General features: G+C 40.2%; 1 long non-coding RNA gene across 4 annotated transcripts; it reads left to right on the forward strand.

The window, feature by feature from the left end:
- The first annotated feature begins 5,497 nt into the window (after window positions 1-5,497).
- Window positions 5,498-17,392, forward strand: LOC137166702 (uncharacterized). 4 transcript variants are annotated; one of them, XR_010923768.1, is made up of 5 exons: window positions 5,498-5,715; window positions 6,047-6,089; window positions 6,180-6,242; window positions 15,364-15,510; window positions 16,069-17,392. It is a non-coding gene; the product is annotated as an uncharacterized lncRNA (long non-coding RNA). The 4 variants fall into 4 exon arrangements; XR_010923770.1 differs by lacking the exon at window positions 6,180-6,242; XR_010923769.1 differs by lacking the exon at window positions 6,047-6,089.
- Window positions 17,393-21,387: the final 3,995 nt, after the last annotated feature.

A 21,387-nucleotide genomic window follows, 5' to 3' on the forward strand; every position in this document is an offset into this window, starting at 1 on the left:
CCCCTATATGAGTTAGTTTTGGGAGGTAAGTGCATTAGGGTTGCCAGCCCTCCAGGACTGGAGAATCGGGGGGATGGGGTAGATTGCACCCTCAGCAAGTTTGCAGATGGGAGTGGTAGAGTGCTAGGGGGTAGAGTGCTAGGGTAGTGGTAGAGTGCTAGGGGGAGTGGTAGATACCCTGGAAGGTAGGGATAGGATACAGAGTGACCTAGACAAATTGCAGGATTGGGCCAAAAGAAATCTGATGAGGTTCAACAAGGACAAGTGCAGAGTCCTGCACTTAGGACAGAAGAAACCCAAACACAACTACAGACGGGACCGATGAGCTAGGCAGCAGTTCTCCAGAAAAGGGAGTTACAGTGAATAAGAAGCTGGATATGAGTCAGAAGTGTGCCCTTATTGCAAAGAAGGCTAATAGCATATTGGGCTGCATTAGTAGGAGCATTGCCAGCAGATCGAGGGAAGTGATTATTCCCCTCTAAATGGCATTGGTGAGGCCGCATTTGGGGTATTGTGTTCAGTTTTGGGCCCCTCACTACAAAAAAAGATGTGGACAAGTTGGAGAGAGTCCAGCAGAGGGCAATGAAAATGATTACGGGTCTGAAGTGCAAGACTTATGAGGAGAGGCTGAGGGAACTAGGCTTGCTTAGTCTGCAAAAGAGAAGAATGAGGTGGGGTTTGATAGCATCCTTTAACTACCTGAAAGGGGGATCCAGGGAGGATGGAGTTAGGCTGTTCTTGACGGTAATAGATGACAGAATAAGGAGCAATGGTCTCAAGTTTCAGTGGGGGAGGTCTAGGTTGGATATTAGGAAAAAGTTTTTCACTAGGAGGGTGGTGATGCACTGGAATGGGTTACCTAGGGAGGTGGTGGAATCTCCATCTTGAGAGGTTTTTCATCTGTGGCTTGACAAAGCCCTGGCTGGGATGATTTAGCTGTGGTTAGTCCTGCTTTGAGCAGGGGGTTGGATTAGTTGAGCTCCTTTCCAACTCTAATATTCTATGATTTTATGATTGTCCTGGCGTCTCCAGGATTTAAAGATTGTCATATGATGAAACTTCCAGAAATACATCCAATCAAAATTGGCAGCCCTCAAGCACGCAGGCCCTGAATCCCCTTTGGGGGGGAGGAATAGTCTTTATAACAGGCAGAGGTGGTGATATGGATGTGTTCCTCTTTAGAAATTGGAATTCTTCGTACATATTGCTTATCTCAGACTGAGAAGCCTGAACTTCATTTCACCTGATACTTTATGCCTGTGCTTGAAATGTATTTCTTCGAAGTAGTTCATTAGCGTCACTACTCATGGCATTAGGGCTCTTTGTTTTCTTAAGCCTGAAACACGTCTCCTTGTTTCTCAAACTATTAGAGCCAAATATGTGCCCAACATTCAATTTAAAGTATTTTTATTCCCCGTAATAAAAATGTGTGTAAAGCTATTTAGAAGTAATGGTGAAGCCTGAACGATAACAGAAAAATGTACAAGCAAAATATCTAAATAAAATAATAAATGTCAATCAACAGATACAGGCTACAAGTTTCCCATTCATTATGTGAAATAGCATATTCATGTGTACTTTAGTCTTTTGAGTTTGTTGAAATGCCTTAAAGACAGTGTTAGTAGAGAAATGAGTTCCTTAATATCTTTTAGCTTCAAAAATATGCTAGGTAAATTGTTCCTCGGAAAGCTAAAGACAGGTGGTAGATGCTCCTCTCCCATCTGGTCATTCATCGTTTTTTGAATCTTTCAAATAACAGGTGCAGTTAATGTGAAAACAAAGGCAAGAATCCTATTGACCGTCTTCATTAACATTTACCTTTGTCATAAGAATTGCTCTCCCTTATTATGAAGACTCTTGGATTTTTAAGACTGCAGCTCCACTGAACTGTATTCAGACTCTGATTCAGCAATGTATTTAAGCACATACCTAATTTTAAGCACACAAAGGGTTCCATTTAGAGGTAATCAAACATGCATTTTTTTCCCTTCTGGAAAATTGAGGAAAATAAAAATAAATAATTTTCATCAAATGTCAAAAGGGAAATCTTTATTTTCAGTGTAAATTCAAAAAATAAAATATTTTGGCTATGTGGAATTATTTTTATTTGGAATTACTGCCAGAGTGCGTCATGGGAATTGCAGTTTAGGTGCCTCAATCTCCTATTCTCCTCTACAAGTCAGGTTCCCTGATTGGATTATATTTCCCAGGATGCACCATGGCTGTCCCCTCTAGAAGTCAAAAAGAGATGGTGCAACACAGGACTCCTTGGCCACAGTGCATCATGGCAGATGTAGTCTGATGAGGTATATTGGCCCATAGAGAAATAAGATAACCACACTACAACTCCCATGAGGCAATGCGCCGGTTTTTCCAAACAGAACTATTTTTGTTTTGGGCTGAAATATTTTGTTTTCTGGGTGTTAGTTTTTCAATGAAAAATTGAAATTTTCTGTGGAAAGACCACCTTTTTGTAGTAATAATAATTTCATCAAAACCTCTAATTTTTCATCAATAAAAGTTTTGACAGAGCAACTGTAGTCCCATGGAAGTCAAGGGGAATGTTTAGATAACTTTTTTGAATTAGAGCCAAGAATTGCATCCCTTTTAATGCATCCTTGCTCTAGTGAGGGTGGAGTACTTCTCTGTCCTAACTCTAAAAGCAAGAGTGAAATTAAGCCAGGTGGCTAAGAGTTCTCTTCCTCTACTACTCCACATCCCTACTTATAGATTACAGGAGTTTGCCATAATTTTATTTTACATATCATTTTCTCAGTCTGTTAAAACAGACAAGCAAAAAGGATGCAGCTAGATAAGATTTTTCCAGGACTGAATTTGTAGATTAGGGTACATGCCACAAAGATACTCACATACTTGCAGGTATTTTATCTTTTCCTTTTCACAGAGAGATGTGGACTTTCTGAAAACACCGTTATGAGATGCAGTTGATTTCCACAGTGCTTAGTAGGTGGTGGGCCTGGAGCTGCATACAATATGGCATGGGCACTTCTCTCCACCTTTGACTGTAATTTGGAATGAGTAATGTAAACCCTGAAATAGTAACTTTTTAACTGACTTAAATCAAGCATAATCAATTTGAAAGGTTTGGTCCAGAAAAAATGTCACATTCCATGGAAGAATGCTTCCTCTATTTGATCTGTCACTAGAATTCTGAAAACATGACACTCCTTGAACATAATACACTTTGATGATAAACTAGATTAACTTTTCCAGTACAAGTGAAAGGCCACCTGTTGCCAGAATGCCCATATTCCTCGTTGGCTGTCTTGTAGCTGTCATCACTTCAATGTGATCTGCAACCAACATGCTGGAATATAATGAATATGTCAGGAGTTGGAGGTCAGCCATCAAAGTACATGAAAACTTGGCTCGCATACAGTGTCAGCATGGAAGACTCGCCTATCATCTTGTGCAAAGGATTTCTGCACCACTTGATTTGTTTGCACAGGGTTTGTTTCTGTTGGATGGAACACATTTACTGAGAGGCTTTTTGACAGCATATTCAAACATTTTCAATTTGGAAAATGGTGCTTCCTGTTTCAGGCGCCTTAACTGATGGGTGGTGTGAAATGCCACTGTGAATGATTGTTTATTGTTATTGTTATTTTAGCATGAAAAGATCAACGGGTGTTGAAGTGTTTTGATAAAGGAGACGGCTAGGGGGAGATAGGGTACCTACCAGTTCATAACTCTTTCACGCAAAACTAGTAAAAAAGGTCCTTCCTCACTTTTTACTCAGTCCTGGCTCAGGCAAACTCCCATTGGCTTTAACTTCCTGCAGTGGGAGTTTGAGTTAAGGACCTCAGAATTTTGCCCATCAAGAATACTGCACTTTGAAATACAAAATACAATTCTAGGATTTTTTTATGAGCAATCACATTATAGTTCCTGTCGTCTTAGCATTTCTCTATCTTCTACCAGTAATGAAGGATACATATACCTAAAATATGTTGCTAACATATATGTGGATACACATATCCCTAAAATATGTGGGACATTGGCACCTAAAATATGGAATATCATTTATCTCTTCTCATTTTATATCATTCCCCCACTTTCCTCTTAGTGCTCTCCATTCTTTCTGTAACCCAAAGATTGAACAGAGAATGGACTGAGTCAGAGGTAATGGATTGAACCTGCTATTGTCAAGAACAGATCTCTGGCTGAGGTGAAAAAAAGACCAAGAGACTGAGATGTACCACAATGCATGATTTCATGGCAGGATGCTACCAAAAAAATTGCGAAAATGCAGGCTGTCCAACAAAATGTAGGACTCCAGAGAGATATTCTATGTCAAAGACTGCAAGGGTTTGTTCGTGCATATATTGGTGTTCGCAGGTAAAAATGAATGTTAACCACAAAAAATGAGCTAGGTTATTAGAAGTATTCTGACCATGTGCCTTTTTTAGGCCCTAAGTTTAAATCCCAGCCCCCTGCCCCCACCTACATTTAATAGAGCACCATAGAATCATTTGGAGTGGAAGGGCCTGTGAGGCTCACTTGGTCTATCCATCTATGGTGTGGAAGAATTGATTTAATCATTCTTAAGATCTCCTTGGTAGAATGGTACCTAATCCAGCCCTGAATATAGCTCCAATAGAAGTTGCTCCACAGTCTCTTTTGATAGCTTGATCCACTGATTTAACTATTGTTAGAGCAAAAATTTTAACCCCAATATGAGTTAATTTGTTTTCTTTGCTGCCTTTTAAGTTACTTAATAATTAGTCTTATAAAATATTCTTTCACTGACAAAAAAAACCCACTACCCCAAAACTTAATTAATGCCAAGTTAAGGTTCCTGGTGGTATCTTGTTCCCTTGCAGAACATCAAGTTCAGCCAAACTCTCACCTCTGATAACCAAGAAATAGAGTTAAGGGTGTTTGGGCATGTACTTTCACTCTGCCTCATAGGAGCTAGCAATAGCTGCTGGGAACCACCTGCATGCTCTCTAGCTGCATTCACTGTTAGGTGTAGCTGTGTCACTGCCTGAGACAGGAGGAGTCAGGCCCCATAGTTGGACTAGAAGCCAGTAACTAGAGCCAAGGGGTCAGAACTGGAGTCAGGAACTGAAGCCAGTATTAAAGCTGGAGTCAGGAAGCCAGTAAGCCGCATCAAGGGATGTAGGGAAGGAAGGGGTAGAGAAACAGAGCTGGAGCAGGCTAGCAGGACAGGTGCAACGGTGGGGAAAAAGGCACAATCAGAGCAAACACTCAGATAGGATAGGCACAGGCGAAATAGCAACTATAAGCATATGCATTGAGCAGCCAGAAATCAGTTGTTGCTGTTGGGCTTAAGAACAGGCTCCCTGACTTCCTTGACCAGTCAGGCAGAGGGGTCAGTCAGGTGGCCCTAATGTGGTTCAGCTGTGCTCATAGGCTGCCAGGATCCTGGGCAAGCTCAGCTGCAAGTCCTCATTCCTGACAAGATGTATGGAATAGCTGAGGGATTAGTTGGAGAAACTTGGCAAAAGGGTGAGAAGGGGGTGGGGGAGCCCCCTCCATAGTGTAACAGCTCTGTTTGCCTCTCAACTCCTGTGTGTGATCAAGGGAAACAGGTGGCTGTGTACCTTGATGGATGTAGTTTGCCTCATTTCAGGAGTGAATAGTGCGGAGAGTCAGGAGTGGTGCCTGGGGTCTTCTTGCCTTGGGGATTATCAGCATTGAGGTGGCAGACAAGGACAGTGTTGTGATGGGGTAAGTGAAAGTTTTTTTAAATTGAATCCTGTGGGAAGAGGTTACAAAATGTCGTAGGGAGGGGGCCGTTTGTGGGGGACTAGGCTTAATATCTGAGTGTGAGAGAGTGGCAGGTGAAGATAGTTTCTATTCAGTGCACCTTCCCTAAACACTAGTTCTGCCTTAACAAAAAGGTGTTGTTCTATCAAATAGTGGTCACGTGCCATGTTTCCTGACTGCTCTCCACAAAGGCAGAATGTAAATATTTGTGCTAGGGGTATATTGGGGGCATCAAGGGCAGAGTTAAGTTTGATTTGGTGTGTACCTTAATTCTGTATTTCCTGGTTTGCAGAAGTTTGAATCTGGTGGAACTGAACCCTCTGAAAGAACATGAGGTACCACTGGGCATCCTTATCCGTGTTAATTAAGCTTCTTTGTCAGTGAATTTTCTAACTATTGTTTTAAACAGATTTTTTTTTTTTAAGGAGTTAACATAACTGCCTGAATGAACACTTATCTTCTATATTGGCTGCTGAGGTGCTGCTGTGGTGAGCTAAATGTTGCTATGTGATTCCTTAGTAGTCTTCCCTTGGTGATAAGGGTCATGATTTGAAGTATTCTGAGGTTAGAAGAACCTGTTGATTTTGTAAAACTCTTTGAGGGGGAGGGAAGGAAGGAAGCAAGCATTTGTATCTCAGGAAACCCTGCTCAAATGACCCCAAACTAAGACCATGAGTGTTACACAGAACTCCCATCAGGCACAGTAAATTTCAAGACAATTCAGATAAGTATAAAGATTTTTAGAACACTTCAAATCTTTCACACAGGAAGTGCTCCCCTATAATTATTAGGGATGTTTGGTGTCTACTGTGGAGAGGAGGTATGTCTCCTGTAGGGTGAATGGTGATGTACATGATGAATATTACACCAAGTTTCAGGCATTTTGCTGCTGGTGAGATGTAGAAAAATCTAGCTATTATGACCGCCAAAGAATATAGGCTGAAAGTTCTTTGATTAAGGGAGCGCAACATACTTACACTGAGATCACAGACTTTGGTGTGGAGGTGAACCTAGCAGCCAAAAGAAAGCACATGGGCACATCTAGTAACTAAAAATAGAATTAAGTTTAGGTAACATACACTGGCAGGAATTTTTTCGCATATAGTGGTCAATGGTAGTAATTCTTTCCACTGGGCTGTACTGGTAGAATTCACCTCAAGAGGTTTTCATGAAGAAAAAAATAGGAAACCGCATCTCTCAGTACAGTCAAATCTTCCAAGTACATGTGGCCAATGTAGGTCATGTGAACAACCAGTGAACTGCATGCATGCTTTAGGATATTTGTGTGTCTGTTTGTTTGTTCAATAGTGCATGTGTATAAGCATATAATCACCCAGATCACAAACACTTAACAATGGTGATTCCTCCTCATTTAGATAATTGCCAAATTTAGGTCGAGGCTGTATTTTCACCCATCTTATATTCGCATGAGTCATGTTTTGTGAGGGAGGGTGATGGGTTTTTTTTTTTTGTCTGCCTTTAAAACACTGAGCAGAGGAACACCTATAGTATAGGGGAGAGTAACCCCAAAGGCTCTCTTTCAGAGGAAGGGGTATTTGTCTGCAGGTTGGCCCTCCCCATTGTCTTCTGCAGTGGGATAAATCTCTGCCACAAATGAACGCTGTTGACATTTCACATATATACTGAATTGCTGTAAAAAAAAAAAAAACCAAAAAAAAAAAACCAAACCCTGCTAAATATTTAATGCAATGAAGCTGGGGTTTTTGCAGCAATTCAGAATGTATGTGAAAATGTCAGCTTCTACAAAAACACTTGCATTTACAATACCTATGGGAAATAATTTATAATACTTTTGCACTTCTCTAGTATCCTTCATTAAAGATTCTTGAAGTGCTTTACACTCCATTAATTAAGTTGCCTTACCCCTGGTAGGTAAGTACATTTTGCTATACCGTTTTATCAGTGAGAAACCATAGCACAGAAACCTTGCTCAAAGCCTCAGAAGAAGTCAGTTGCTGAGCTGGGAACAGCCTAGTGATGAAGGATGCTCTTGTGGTTATGGCAGAGGACTGGGACTCGGAGAATTGTTTGTTTCCTGGTTTTGTCACAGACTGTGTAATCTTGGGCAAGTCACTTATTTTTTTTCTTAGTGAAATCCTGGCTTCACTGAAGTCGGTGGCAAAATTTCTATTAATTTCTATGGGGCTAGGATTTCACTGTTGGTCTCAAATCCCCATATATAAAATGAGGATAACATTTTTCTACCAAATAGGGGTGTGGTGAAGATGAGTCCATGAATACGTGGGAGGCTTTATGGTGAGGGGAGCCATGTGACTGTCTAAGTACCTAGATAGATTCCGAACTCCTCCCTGCTCTAACCATTAGGCAACACTAACTTAGAAGAACTGAAAGATTTTTTTGGGTGAAGTAGGTAGGTAAAGGACCAAATTAATATTTGTTTAAATAAGCACAACAGAGCAGACCATCTGCTCTTCTAGTTCAGCATCCTGTGTCTGACAATGGGCAAGAACAGATCTTTCAAGGAAGTACAAAAAAATCCCACCGTGGACAATTATGAAATAACCATTTTTGCTAGGACAGTCAGACCCCTGACCCATGTCCAAATGCCTTTGTTAAACACAAATTGCTTCCATGTCTTTAATAATCAAATTAGCACAGGACACAAATGTATCCTGGAAATCTGAAGCTTGATTCTTTCATTGTTTAAAATGCATCAGCACCTTTCTGATTAGGGGTCTGTGAGCTAATTTGTCATTCCTTTCTGTACACTTTGAAGTTTCCCAGGTCTTACAGTTGCTAAGTCCTCTAATATCAGCCTGATTTACTTAATACATTATTTATCACTACTACTCAAAAATCTTTTTAATAAATGTTCTGCTGCCCTGACAACAATAATACAATAGTGTTATCATGCTTTAAATTGCAAGGGGGACAGTCGCCAAAATCTTTCTTAGTGCATTCCTGAAAATGGGCCATTACAGTTGTCTCGGTCTGATTCTTTCTTTGCAAAAGTATTACTGATCCTGAAAAATCCTTGGTGCCTCCTGAATAGTGCTTAGTACCCTTAACTTCCATTGGTACATTTTATCTAATGTAGATGGATATTGACCTTGATGAGCTGGGACATTGAGGTCACTCATTACCTAGTAGAAGGTGTTCAACACCTTGCAAATCAAGCCTGGTATTTCTGGGGGATGTGAAAAAATGCCATGCATGAATCATGTTGTGACTGGCGTGTGCAGGGGGACACAATGGGAACGGATGATTTGCAAGGCGTCTTATAGTGCTCAGCCTCAATTGCAATCCCTGTGTTCTCCTGCTCTCTCCAGGAACCTCTGTGGTACAGGCTAAAGTGGGCAGGACTGGGGAATATTTGTGGTATTGCTCCCCATCTGTCTCATCCAGTGACACTAGCGTATGCGGGGGGGGGGGGGGTAGTGTGTTGCACCCATAAGGTATGGTGTAGGCTGCATGTTTCCTATGTATGCCTGGGAGTTTGGGTTGGGGGTGGGGCAAGAGGGGCAATTACTTTTCTGCACTGCTGCCAAAGCTAGTAAGTGGTTAAAGCCACAGTGGAGCCTTATTCATATAACACTGCTATTAAATACACAGTAAATAGCTATTCACAACTATATACCAAACAAAATGTATTAATATAACTACTAGGTTAAATTTAATACCTTTTAATGGATATTAGAATTAAAAACTGAGACATGGATATTAGAACAACCATTATACAGATTTTAATTATATCTTGTATAGTTAATCTCTTGTCCTGTAGAAATGTATAATACTCCTTTGGTGCATATACACAATAACTCCCTTATGAAAATCTAAATTGTTTGGGGACCGTCACCTAAAGCATTACAGAGGAAAGATTGTTATTGAATTCATATTGAAGACCTGGGGCCTCATTCATTAATGTGTAATTTAAATTCATTATTTATGGAATTAGTTAGCCAAAAAGCAGCATCTATACAACTGTATGTGTTGCTATGAAACATGCCTTCAATGCCAAAATGAATGAATTTTTCACTGGCCCTTATGCTGCATGGTCCTTAGGAAGGTTTTAGTTGCATTATTCAAGGTTTTTGGCTTATTAATTGTTCTTGGAGGAAATGCAGTACAAATCCCCACCTATTCCAAGTGTCATTGTTATCACTGAATTACTAATGCAGAGATTGCAGACAAAACCAGGACTGCATATGCCAGCTATAATGTCCACAGCGTGGGCAAGAGAAATATTGCAAAATCAAGCTTATATAAATTACTTGGGTTTTTTAAACAGACAAAATAAAAATCCCATCCCTCACCTATAGTATCTAACCAAACAAAATAGATCTACACGAAAGCTTTTCTCCAATACTTCTGTCTAAACTCATTACCACTAGCTGTCACATCCCTCTTGCTCTCAGGTACAATCTCAAGTAAAAGTACCCTTAGAATTTTTTTCTTCCTTTGCTCTGCTTTTTCATTTTGGCTGTTCGCTCAGAGATGGAGCAGCAAAGGAAGATTGTTCCTTTGCCTCCCTTCCATCTACTGCTTATATTTTCCTTTATGTTGCATTTGGATAAATGGCACACAGATGATTATCAGGACACTCTCCATGAGCTGCTATTGCTCTCCATCCACTTGCTGATAACAGCTCTGTTTCCTCTCTTGATTTCCTCCTCCTCCTCTCAAAGCATAATCACTTAAAAATATCCTCCTCTTCACCCCCTCACCTTCCCCCCCCACCGCACACACAATTATTATACTCTACATTGAAAACTGGAATTTGCTGTTAAATTCTCAGTCCAGCAGAATGGCACAGATTGATACATTATCTAGCTGGAACTTGAAACATGCAGTGAGTCATCTTTCCAAAGGAAAAAACCTGAAATAAAGGTACTTTTCCTTCAAGTGAAAAGTCATTAAGGAATCTTCTGGAAGCAGCTCCCCTGAGTCCATACTGCACCCCGATTCAAGTTGTTTATAATGTCCTTCCCCTATTTGTAACACAAGGGGTTCTCCAAACAAAAGAGAGGTTCCCTTTCTCTCTCTCTCCCTCCCCCTGCACTTGAGAGAGAGAGAGAGGGGGGAATCAGAGTAAAACCAAAAAAAAGGCAATGGTGATCTGTCTTAAGCCAATCCCCTAAATACTGCCTATCAGCATCTATAGCTGGGGTCTATACTAGCTATCTCCAGCCTCCTCTTGGGGCACCCTGCTTTATAGTTGCTCTATGCAGTTTCAGAGACAGTGAGGCCTGAGATTATCTCCCTCTTCACTGACTTGTGTGACTTTCCCTTCGTAACACCCCCCCCCCCCCCCCTTCCAGCTCTCCAACTCCGGGCAGAACAAGCTTTACACGTGCACCTGGTTAGTGCTGAATGAGCTCAGAAGAATTTGTTAGTCTACTCTCTGCTAGAGTGAGGGTGTGCCCCTTCAAAAGTTGCCCCTGCCTTCTCCAGGTAATGTTTGTGTTTTATTTTTTTAATCTATGTGATTGTGAATAATTAGAAAGTGATCACTCCAGGGAGGAAATGATTCTAGTGCTGTGTTCGATGAAAGTGATCCAGAAGACCAGTGCGGAAAACTGCCCCAGCCAAACAAGAGCAGCAACAACAGCGGGAACTCTCTTTTGTCCTTCACCTTGGTGAGATGTGGGTTTCAGAATCCATGAAGACCACTTCAAGGCTAACATTAAACAAAGACAAGGCAATTCCTTTTTCAAGGAATAGTGAGAGCTTGGATTTGTAGCCATATGGGCTGATGGTCCATCTAAGCTCAACACGTTAACTGATGTTGAACCCCCTGAGTGCACATGAAATCCTGATGAAGAGAGCACCCCATTCAGCAATTACCAGGCTGCTCTGCCCCTGCCTGTCCCATGACAAAGAGTGTCTAATACTTTCATCAGCTCAATTGCCATATAAAGTAGACCCTGCAGAGGAGTGATCTCAGGGTTGGTGGGGAGTCCTGGTGTGGGGAATATCTTGTATGGGGTATGTTGTGTGTGATTAATTATATTACAGCTTAGAAATGTCTATTTTCTTTATTTTATATATATATACACAGAGAGAGAGAGAGAGCGTGCCCAACATATTCATATGCTTGTGCATGTTATATATATTTAACTACACCCATGCATGTACAGAAAATGCATTTTTTGCTATATCTAGTGAATTTGATCTTTAACTAGGATGGAAAACCAGACTCTCTGATTGTCATTCCTTTATTTTCTTGTGTTGCTTTATGATGATGTCCTTTGTTGTTGTGTTGAGTCAAGTCTGCTCCTTTTCTTTTTTTTAAGCGCCTTTCTACTCTACAGTAATACTGCAAGAAAAATAGCAAGCATAAATCAGAACATCAAAGTAAATCCCACCATGCCTACAGTGTACAAATAGCTGTTGATGAGTTTGCCATGCTTACTGAACTGAATAAATATAAAAGCTTTTCGTGTGCATTCCGATTTTCGATCCCAATACAGTGCGTTAACCTCAGAATATCAAATTGAATCGGGCTCTGAGAAGAGCAGCCTGCAAAGCAGTTAGAATGACACTCTTCATTACACTATCTAGATTCAGGTTTCAGATAACCATAACTGGTGCTTTCACAACCTCTCACCTAAAGTCAGATAATGTACAGCCACCCAAATAAGTGACTGAATTCCCTGCAAGTGCTTCTGAACCTCTTGAAATGTGAAGTCCATGGAGGCCCTGAAAACTGAGACTGAGATTGTTATGAGGAGACTTTACTGGATGAAATTTTTCCTTGCCAGGCACAAATAAACAGCTCTCAATAGGGTGCTCACCACACAGTGTGTCAGCGCGTATTATGCAGTCTGGTGCTGAGTGGATGTGTCAGCTGCCCATTAGACCACACTAAAATAGAATTGCTGGGAGCCTGAAGCATGAAGCATGATATTAGATAAAGTGATGAAATTTCACTCGATTAAAGAGCCGGGTCAAGGACAGTTACCTCAGGAAATTCCTTTTTTCCTAGAATATTCTCACAACTTTGATGAATTTATCCCTTTTTTCTGCTTATTTCTGATTTATCATTCAAATGATTAAATTTACACTCACTGGCTTCTGTCACATTGGGAAGGATTGGAATAATAGATTTTATTTAAAAACAGAAAAGCCAGAAAGAATTGACTTAGTTCCAGCACTACATCTTTAGAGCCAATTCTTGATCCTTTGACTCACCACTTCGATGTCCTTTCTAAACAATAGATGTCATCTTATAAATTGTTTTAATGCTTGATAGTCAACATATATAAGCACCTCTAATTTGATGGCTGTACTTACATTTTGTTAGATGTAAAGCAGAATTTGCAGCAAACTTTAAAAACTGAAGGCCATTTGTGCGCTTGCATTAGGGTACATTTATCCTAATGTAGTCTGTAGTCAGCACTGGAGTGGCAGCTGAGCCGGATCAGGCTTCCTGGCTTATATACTGGCATTAGTCAATTAGTGGGATGCAGGGGACCACCACTTAGCCCCTACTGGGTGGTACATCTTGCAGTGTCTAGTTTCATGGGGGTTTCCCAGTGGAAACCCAACCTGAGCTCCCTGTAGTGATGTGGGAACCTCAACCAGAACTTCCGTCATCCCATGTTCTCATCCTTCAGGCACTTACATCAGCGGACCAAGACACTACCTTTCAATTGATCTATGGGGCTAGTACGTTGTTCTGGACCATTAGGTTACTGTTGGGTACAAAACAACTGTCAGATTATGACATGATCACTACCTATTTGGACTGGATCATGTTTATCAGATCAATAAATGAAATCTTAGATCTACACTTCCTATGCTGTGCAAAATTATCCTGAAATTTTACCAATCTGGGCACAAAGCTGATTTGCCCACCCTTTACTCTGATCAATGATACTAAAACAAATATTTTATTCACCTTGTCAAAAAAAAAAAAAAAATTTACTTAGGCAAAGTTCTATTTGCCAAGGGTGCAGTTACCAGTGGAGATCTGTCCAGTGAATATGTATATGAAAAATGCCCAAATTATTGTTGCATAGGGTTCCATAGTAAAATGAGACCTTAATACAAATCTAGGGGGAAACTACCTTTCAGATGGCAAATACAATGACATTCAATTCTTATTAGGAGTGATCTAGGAGTCTCAACCGCTGAAATTATTTTGCCCAAGCATACATTCAGAATGTTCAAAATATATTGTACATAATATTTTGCTTATATTAAAAATATAAACTATAGTATGGGGAACAAAAGTGAGGAGAGGTGATTGTAACTATTGATGTCTAATAATTTCCAGTTCTGTTAGTATTTTTCTGCATGCAGATTTATTTTCTGCCTTTTTAAAAAAAAAAAAAAAAAAGCCATAACATCAATTTTAATTTAGATTATTTTTTGCCAGAAAATTTTAAATCTAACCTCTGTGAAATTTTCTCATGTAAAACACCCACACATATACCAACCCTGTATGATGATGATGAATTTGTTACTGTGTGAGGTTAGGATTTAAAGTAATATAATCCTTAGACAGACAAAAGATAGCACTGTTTGAGATGGGTGGATCTTAAAACCTCCTTTTCAAACACTCATTGAACTGGGTTCCCAAAGCCTGTCTGTCACCAGTACAGATAGAGCAACCTAAGGGAGGCTTTGTTGATATTCTCTGTTTTGCAGTGCTCAGAATGCCTGCAGCAAACTTCTCTTTTTTTGTTTTGTTTTAGTGTCTCTTGTTTAGCATCTTTCCCCAAAATCTGAAGTATTTTGTATAAATTACTTTAACATAAGATTGTTTCTGAAACATGAAAAATTAGATATTCTAAGAACTGGTTGGCAGCAGCAGGACATGTCTGTTAAAGGGCCTGTTGAAGGAATTTGATACGCTACTTCCCTGTTTCCCCTTCCCCTTCCCCCCCCCCCCCCCCCTTGCACAAGTAGTGATTATATACTCCAGTTTGCAAACTCATTTTGCTTATAGTGAAAGGTCAGTTCCAACATTCTATTGCGTTCAGTCCCTTGGTGATTGTGCAGTCTAAAGTATTTGTGTGTTCTGCCAATTGAAAAAGAAATGTAAATACAACTTGGGGGGTGCGGGCAGGTGTGTGTGTGTGTGTGTGTGGTTTTCTGTTTTTGTTTTTTTAAAGTGTGGGGAGGAGGGCCCTTGTATCGCAAATAGATTAGCCCTCACTCTTTTTAATTAGCCCTTTAGGTAAACTAGTTGAGGAAGGGCCCCAAGCAAACCTTCAAGCCTTTTGGGTTATATCAGGATTAGAAATACTGGGAATAGATATTTAACTCATTTCTCTCATGGACATTTCCTTGGAGATGGTTTGAAATTATGCTGAACACATGAGGTAGGTACTGATCTCTTTGCTGTTTAGCGCTATGCAGAATGATACCTTATCTTAGCCTTTACCCTCTACCAGCCCCTAATAGCCCTAAAATTCAGTTTGTCCAAGGTGGTCTTTAAAGTCGTCTTAGACTTCTATATGGCTCAGCTGCCATGGAATTTAAGTCCGATTGAAGTCCAGGTATCAAAAGTTTCTGGGCACCATCCTCAGTGGATCTGTGTCATAGGAAAATTGTAGTTAAGCTGATGGCAAAAAATCACGCTTGCAATGTTCATTAAACGTATTTGTGACTTCACTTCAGGGACCAAGAGGCAAATCATCATCTCTCAGAGAAAATCCCATGGGAGAAAGTACACTTGAAATTGGCTTTCACTGGATATTGGGACCAGAGAACTGACGCTCTGGTAGTTGGATGTGTGCAGCATGAAAAAATGGCGCATAAGTGCAGGTGATGCATATGACAGTCTGTGCAGGAGGGCTGTTAACTTAAATATACCTTTGTTTTTCCAAAAAGTTTGAAAGTAGAGTCCCCCCCCCCCCCCCCCCCCCCCCCAGTTTTGGCATTGCCCATGCTCTACAAGTATTGGAGGTTTTCTTTGTAACCCAAGCAGCTAGAGACTTCAATTTTTTTTAAATGAAATTTGAGACAATGGGGAACAGTTGAGAGGTCTGTTCAAGCTTCTCAGTCCCTACTAGTTCTCCAAGATGCTCATACTTTACAAAATACCCTCTCACGTGTATGGTAGCTAGTTTCAAATGTAATGACTTTCAAAACGTGTTTTTAAAAAATCAAAACACTAGAAAGTTATTTATTTCACTTTAAAGGCTAATTATCTGTGAAAAGTTTAGGATGATCAGTTTTGGCCTAGTGGCTGGCAAAAAAAGCATTAGAAACTCTCAGAATATTATGTTTGTGTTACTTTTTGCCAATCTACGCATCTGAAAGTCCGAGTAGATTTATGCAGGTTTTTTATACATGAACTAATTTTTTTTTTTTTTTTTGCAGAATAGCCTGTCAGTGGAGATTCAATGTTGGTGAAATCCTCGCAAGCCTGCTCTGAGGCTAAGTGTTTGTCTACAATCAGTTTTGTACTGCTTTAACTAACTATATCACTTTGAAACCAGTATAGTACAATTCCAGTATTATTTCCCTAGAATAAGTTATACTTATATCAGTATAGAAAGTACTTGTACAACTGCATCCATACTAGGGCTGTACTGATTTAGCTACTTTGAGTTTTTAGAAAAATCACACTCCAGAACTAAAACAATTAAATTGATACAAAAACTGTAGATTTGAGCCAAGTGGGATTTGTGCTAAGGAACTACACAGGAGGTGGAGTGGGGGAATCTTTAATTCCTGGACAGGGTTGAAGGCAGCCTCTGCTCTGTGACCCTACCACCTATGCATTTGTGATCACTGGATCCACATAACCATGGACTCGCTGGTCATAAACCTCCTACAATCTGTTGCCATCTTCATGCTGGACTGTACAGGTCTGGTATGGAGTCCACCTCTGTGATACACAATGGGTGCAGAGTCTCCACTTGTAGCTGCTTTCCTACTGTGAAGTGGAACTACATCAATTCCACTCATTGGGGCTAGTCCGAGCACCCTGTGTTGCTGCATGAATTTTACCCTGCACATGGAATTATACTCGGTACCTTGCAAGGTACTGAAATAATTCAGGCCTTTCATTGTACTTTACATTAAACAGAGCTTCAGTCCCTCAAAGTTCATTGTCAGGAGTCCATTGAATCTTTAAAGAAAAGACTATTTTGGTTGGCAACCTATGTGCCAACTTTTGGCTGAGTGGGATGTGATGTGGATAAGGCATTAAATACAGAGGAAGTGGAAATGCTGACATACTTGGAATAAGACTCGTGATAGCAGATGCAGCTATAATAGCTCATTTGGTGGTGGTTTATTTCTGAGCATTCCAGTGGTTTTAAATGTGGTTTCCAAATAAATCCAACACTTCAAATGTTGCGGGTGATGGACAGACTGGTTCTGTGACTTCCTGCCTCAGCCATGCCCTGATTGTCATGTCTTGGAGGAATGACATTTTGGCGAGATGCAACCACCACTGCCTGATATGATGCTTTGCAAAACTAATTCAAAGTTTCTAACTATTCATGTTCTTTTCTCCATTGAATAAACCATGTTTTCCTCCCCACAATATTAGTGTTTACTTCCATTGTTTAATATTGTGCCTATTTTCCTTCCATCTGTCCCACTTTTTACCTGTTTAAAATGTAATTTAGCCCTCTCAACTGAGTGAATCAAACCCCCTGGATTTAGATCAGGCTATGCAAAGATAGGACTATAGCCTTTGCTTCGGATTGTTTGACTTTAATACATGAGGCTTGGTGGGTGTATGGATTCTTTGGAGAGCTGAAATTAGAGGCATTCAATCTCACTAATTTGTTTAAACACTCTTTTTAAAGTGGGGTTGACAGGGAAAAACAAATGATAGTCACTGCTGCTCAGACATGTGGTAAACAATTCATAGATCTCTAATTTGGGTGCTGTTTTCTTCCACTGTGGTGAGCTATTTGGGAAATGATTCAGAAAGTTATTTGGGATTTTAGAATTCTCAAGAGCATTTGCCTCTTCTGATTATATGTCACTATACATTGAGATCAGACATCTGCTCTCTGATTTGCAAAGAAGCCCTTGTGTGTTAAATTTTAGCAGTCCTGCATTTTAGCCTACTTTAAGCAACATTATCCCTGCAAGCAACACTGTTCTATGGTTTGTTTGCAAAACTGGACTATCCTTTCCTAAATCTGAACATAAAAGCAAATCAGAGCAAATGGCTGGATGGGAGAATATAGAGCTCATTAAACATGCCCCGTTCATTAGAGTACAGTGGAGACGATATTTTAAAAAGTGGGGGAAAGGCAGAAATCATAATGTATAGTCTATGTAGTGGTAGGAAGAATTTCCTGTCATGGTGGGGTTGAGATACCCAGGTGATTTAAAAAAAGAAAAAAGTAAAACTAGAGACTTGAGTACAAGACACATTTTTCAACAGTTGGTAAACATAGTTTTAGAATAAATGGCTCTAATAGCTAATCGACTGTGCATTGGTGATAGAGTTCAAGTGATGGCAGGTGGAAGAGGCCCAGTAGATGACAGAATATACTCTTATACTATATACCAGATATTAAATGATTACTATGCTTGAAGTTACCCAATCAAGAAGCTTTAAGAAGCACAGAAAAACAAAGACCCTTTTTTGCTAATTCTCAGACAACTCTCTCAACCCTGCTAAGCTCTCCCCATTGTTTGGTGAACTCCAGTGATCACGTGAGTAGCAGATGAATTGAAACTAAGTGCTGAAGAAAGCTACATATCAACTATGATCTGTTGTTGCAGATCCACCCGCTGCTGCAAGGTACACATGCTTTTTTACTTCCCTAAATCTTTTTCCCTGTTAACCGGAAAGTTGCCTCTCTGACCAAGCTGTTGAAATTGTTGTTTAAGGGGAAAGAAATTCTTTCGTAGGCGTTATTATATTTACACTTCTTCATTCACACTTGCAACTATTTATCAGACTGGTTTCACTTCATATTTCAACTGGTAAAAATAAAATAAGAATAATTCAGACCAAAAGACTTAAAGAAGTAAAATCTTTGCCAGTTTGCTGCATGAGTGGGTAAGATGCCATGCACTTCCTAGGGGTATCTTTGGTAGGGGAAAGAGAGGAAATGATAGGCACAGATTTGTCAGACTTAACAACTTGTGGCTAGAATTGTTTGACGCTAGCTCTTGCTGAAAACACCATTGACTTTCAGCTCAGGACCTCTTCCCAACAATCCCCTCATCAGCCGCTAGAGGTAGTGCCCAGTGCTCCTCCTCTTCAAGTAGATCAAGGGAATAGCTGACTGGCCTTCTTTTCTCTCTTGGCTCCTGGTAAAGGGATGGTGTGCCCTTTCTATCTTGGTTTGTAAGGGGATGGCCAGGTAGACTTGATTGCCTCCATATCTTCCTGCCAGTATATTTTGGAGGCAAATGGCCTGCCTTCTTTCCCTCCAATTCTAGCAGTTGAACTAGTCTTGCAGGGTTAAGGAATTGGGCAGAAAATCATGGGACCGAGAGGGAGTTAGGCACCCACTTTCCATTGAATTTTAATGATGGTTGGATGCCTAACTTCCTCATTCTCCTTTTGAAAATTCCAGCCAGTGTCATTACTACTGTGCTCTCTCAGCCCTAGTGCAGGCAAATAACAGAAGGATTGATGGAGGCTTTTCCAGTCTGACTGCTTTGGGATGTGAGGAGGGGGACAGGCAATTGCATCCCCAGAATACACTAGTATGTGGTGGGCTAACGGAGGAGGAGATGGAGAGAAAAGCCTGTCCCTTAGAAAATACCAGTTTGTGCATATTCATGCCTGGTCCCACAGAACAGGCTGTTGGGAGCAGCTGCTGCGGCTCTGGTGAGCTGGGAGAGGCAGTGGGCCAGCTGAAAGCATAGGGGGAAAGTAAACAGGACAAATGAAGGTAAGTGGCCGTCAGAGCCTGTTGGGGAAGGAGAAGACTGGGGTGGGGTGGAGGGATGGTAATAGGTGGCCATGTAAATTTAATTGGTTTCATATCGGTATCATAACTTGCTGCAGTTTCTTGGTGTTTGCTTCAGTTCAGGGGTGTTGGGTGAACACAAATAAAAAATGATGCTTGCTGGATACAAACCTGCCAGAATGGGCCATTGAAACTCAGGTGTGTCTAAGTGGGCAGACTTTGGGCAACTCTGATCACACAAATTTCTCTTAAATGTATTTCATTTCTGGTTTTCTGCTTGCCTTTTTATGTTCCACAGCTTACTGCATGTGTTACATGGAGCTGTATAACCTGATTTAAGCTTGCATCATGCAGTGATTAAACCAGGAAAAGAAAAAACTAAAAAACATTTTTCTTGTATTGAATTTTGCTCTGAATTTAGATACTGTAGCTAATAGCCAGTAGCTGATTGAAAATGTTGGCAGCTAGTTCAGGTATAAGATGCTGGGGGGGGGGGGAGAACTAAAAGTCCATCACTCTGAAATGTTCAGGACTCTTATCTGAAGCTGGTTACATCAATTGTAATACACGTCCATTAGTACCCCTGCAACTCTCTGTGCATTGAAATAATGTATTAGCATTTAACCTGAAAAAATGAAGTTATTCAAAATTTACATAAAATTATGGAGTAAACTCCAAACAGGTCGCCTCAGAAATGTGTAATTACGCTCAGCAGTCCTGTCAGCATACATAGAAACAATTTTATTTCTAATCATCTTCTGCTTTTATTCACTCAAGAATGTATCATTAAAATTTCCACAGAACAATGAACCTTAATAGGTGCTAATGCAATTGTGAATTGTGGTAATTGTTACCTAAATTAATCTCTGTACTTTCAGTTCCTTGTTGCCCTATGCAGAAGAAGTGTGAAAAAGATGATGCAGAAACTGAAACTTGTATAAATTAAGTAAAGGGTTCATTTTATTCAGCAATATTTTGTTAGAATTTGCCAGTTTACCAGGAGATTTCTATGGATAAACCCATTAGGCTCATTAGAAGTGACTTTTACACAATGTTCATTTATAAAGCTTCTTAAGTCTTTGCTAACTAGTAACTGGTGAATAAAATAATATGCATGTATGTGTGGAAATGGACAGCAAAGTGTATATCATTCTCAGTCTGCAGTATGGATTTATTTGGGAGTAAATGTGTACTCTAAATATTTATATTGTGTACAAGAATTGTACACTTTTATGTGGTGCTTTGTGTCTAGGCTTCTGAAGTGTCTTACAAACCCCAGTAACTAATCCTCTCTCTCATTCCTGAGAAATAGGCAAGGGATATACAGGGATTGTGTCACCCACCACTGAAATGAAGCCACCATTAGAGTGGAATGTAGCAGCTGCTTAACACACACCAACACTAGACGGGTCATGAAGACCTCTACAATATCTAACCAATCCTGCAGAATGAGGAATTTAGGTAGGAATTATTCACATTACCATAAAGTATTTAAAGAGCAAAAATACAGTTGAGGGGAGCTTCATCTTGCTTCTGCACCTTATTTCAGGGAGATGAGCTCCCTGTTAGCTCGCTTAGTACAGCTTGTCGTTCTAGGTTATGCAGGTCTTGGTTTAAATCTCAGCTGCAGCACTCTTAGTGGGAGTCTCGTCATTTGATGGGGGTGGGGTTCCCTGAATCGTGGTTTGCTGTTGTATCTGGACACGAGTTGGCAGACAACAGTAATAGCCATCTTCAGAAATCTTCATTATGTTCATTTCAGAATCAAATACCAAATCTTCTATTTGGCTATTATGATCCT

Source organism: Emydura macquarii, unplaced genomic scaffold, assembly GCF_026122565.2.
Source record: "Emydura macquarii macquarii isolate MOO-44397 ecotype Brisbane River unplaced genomic scaffold, CSIRO-AGI_Emac_v2 contig_2897, whole genome shotgun sequence".
Taxonomy (NCBI): domain Eukaryota; kingdom Metazoa; phylum Chordata; order Testudines; family Chelidae; genus Emydura; species Emydura macquarii.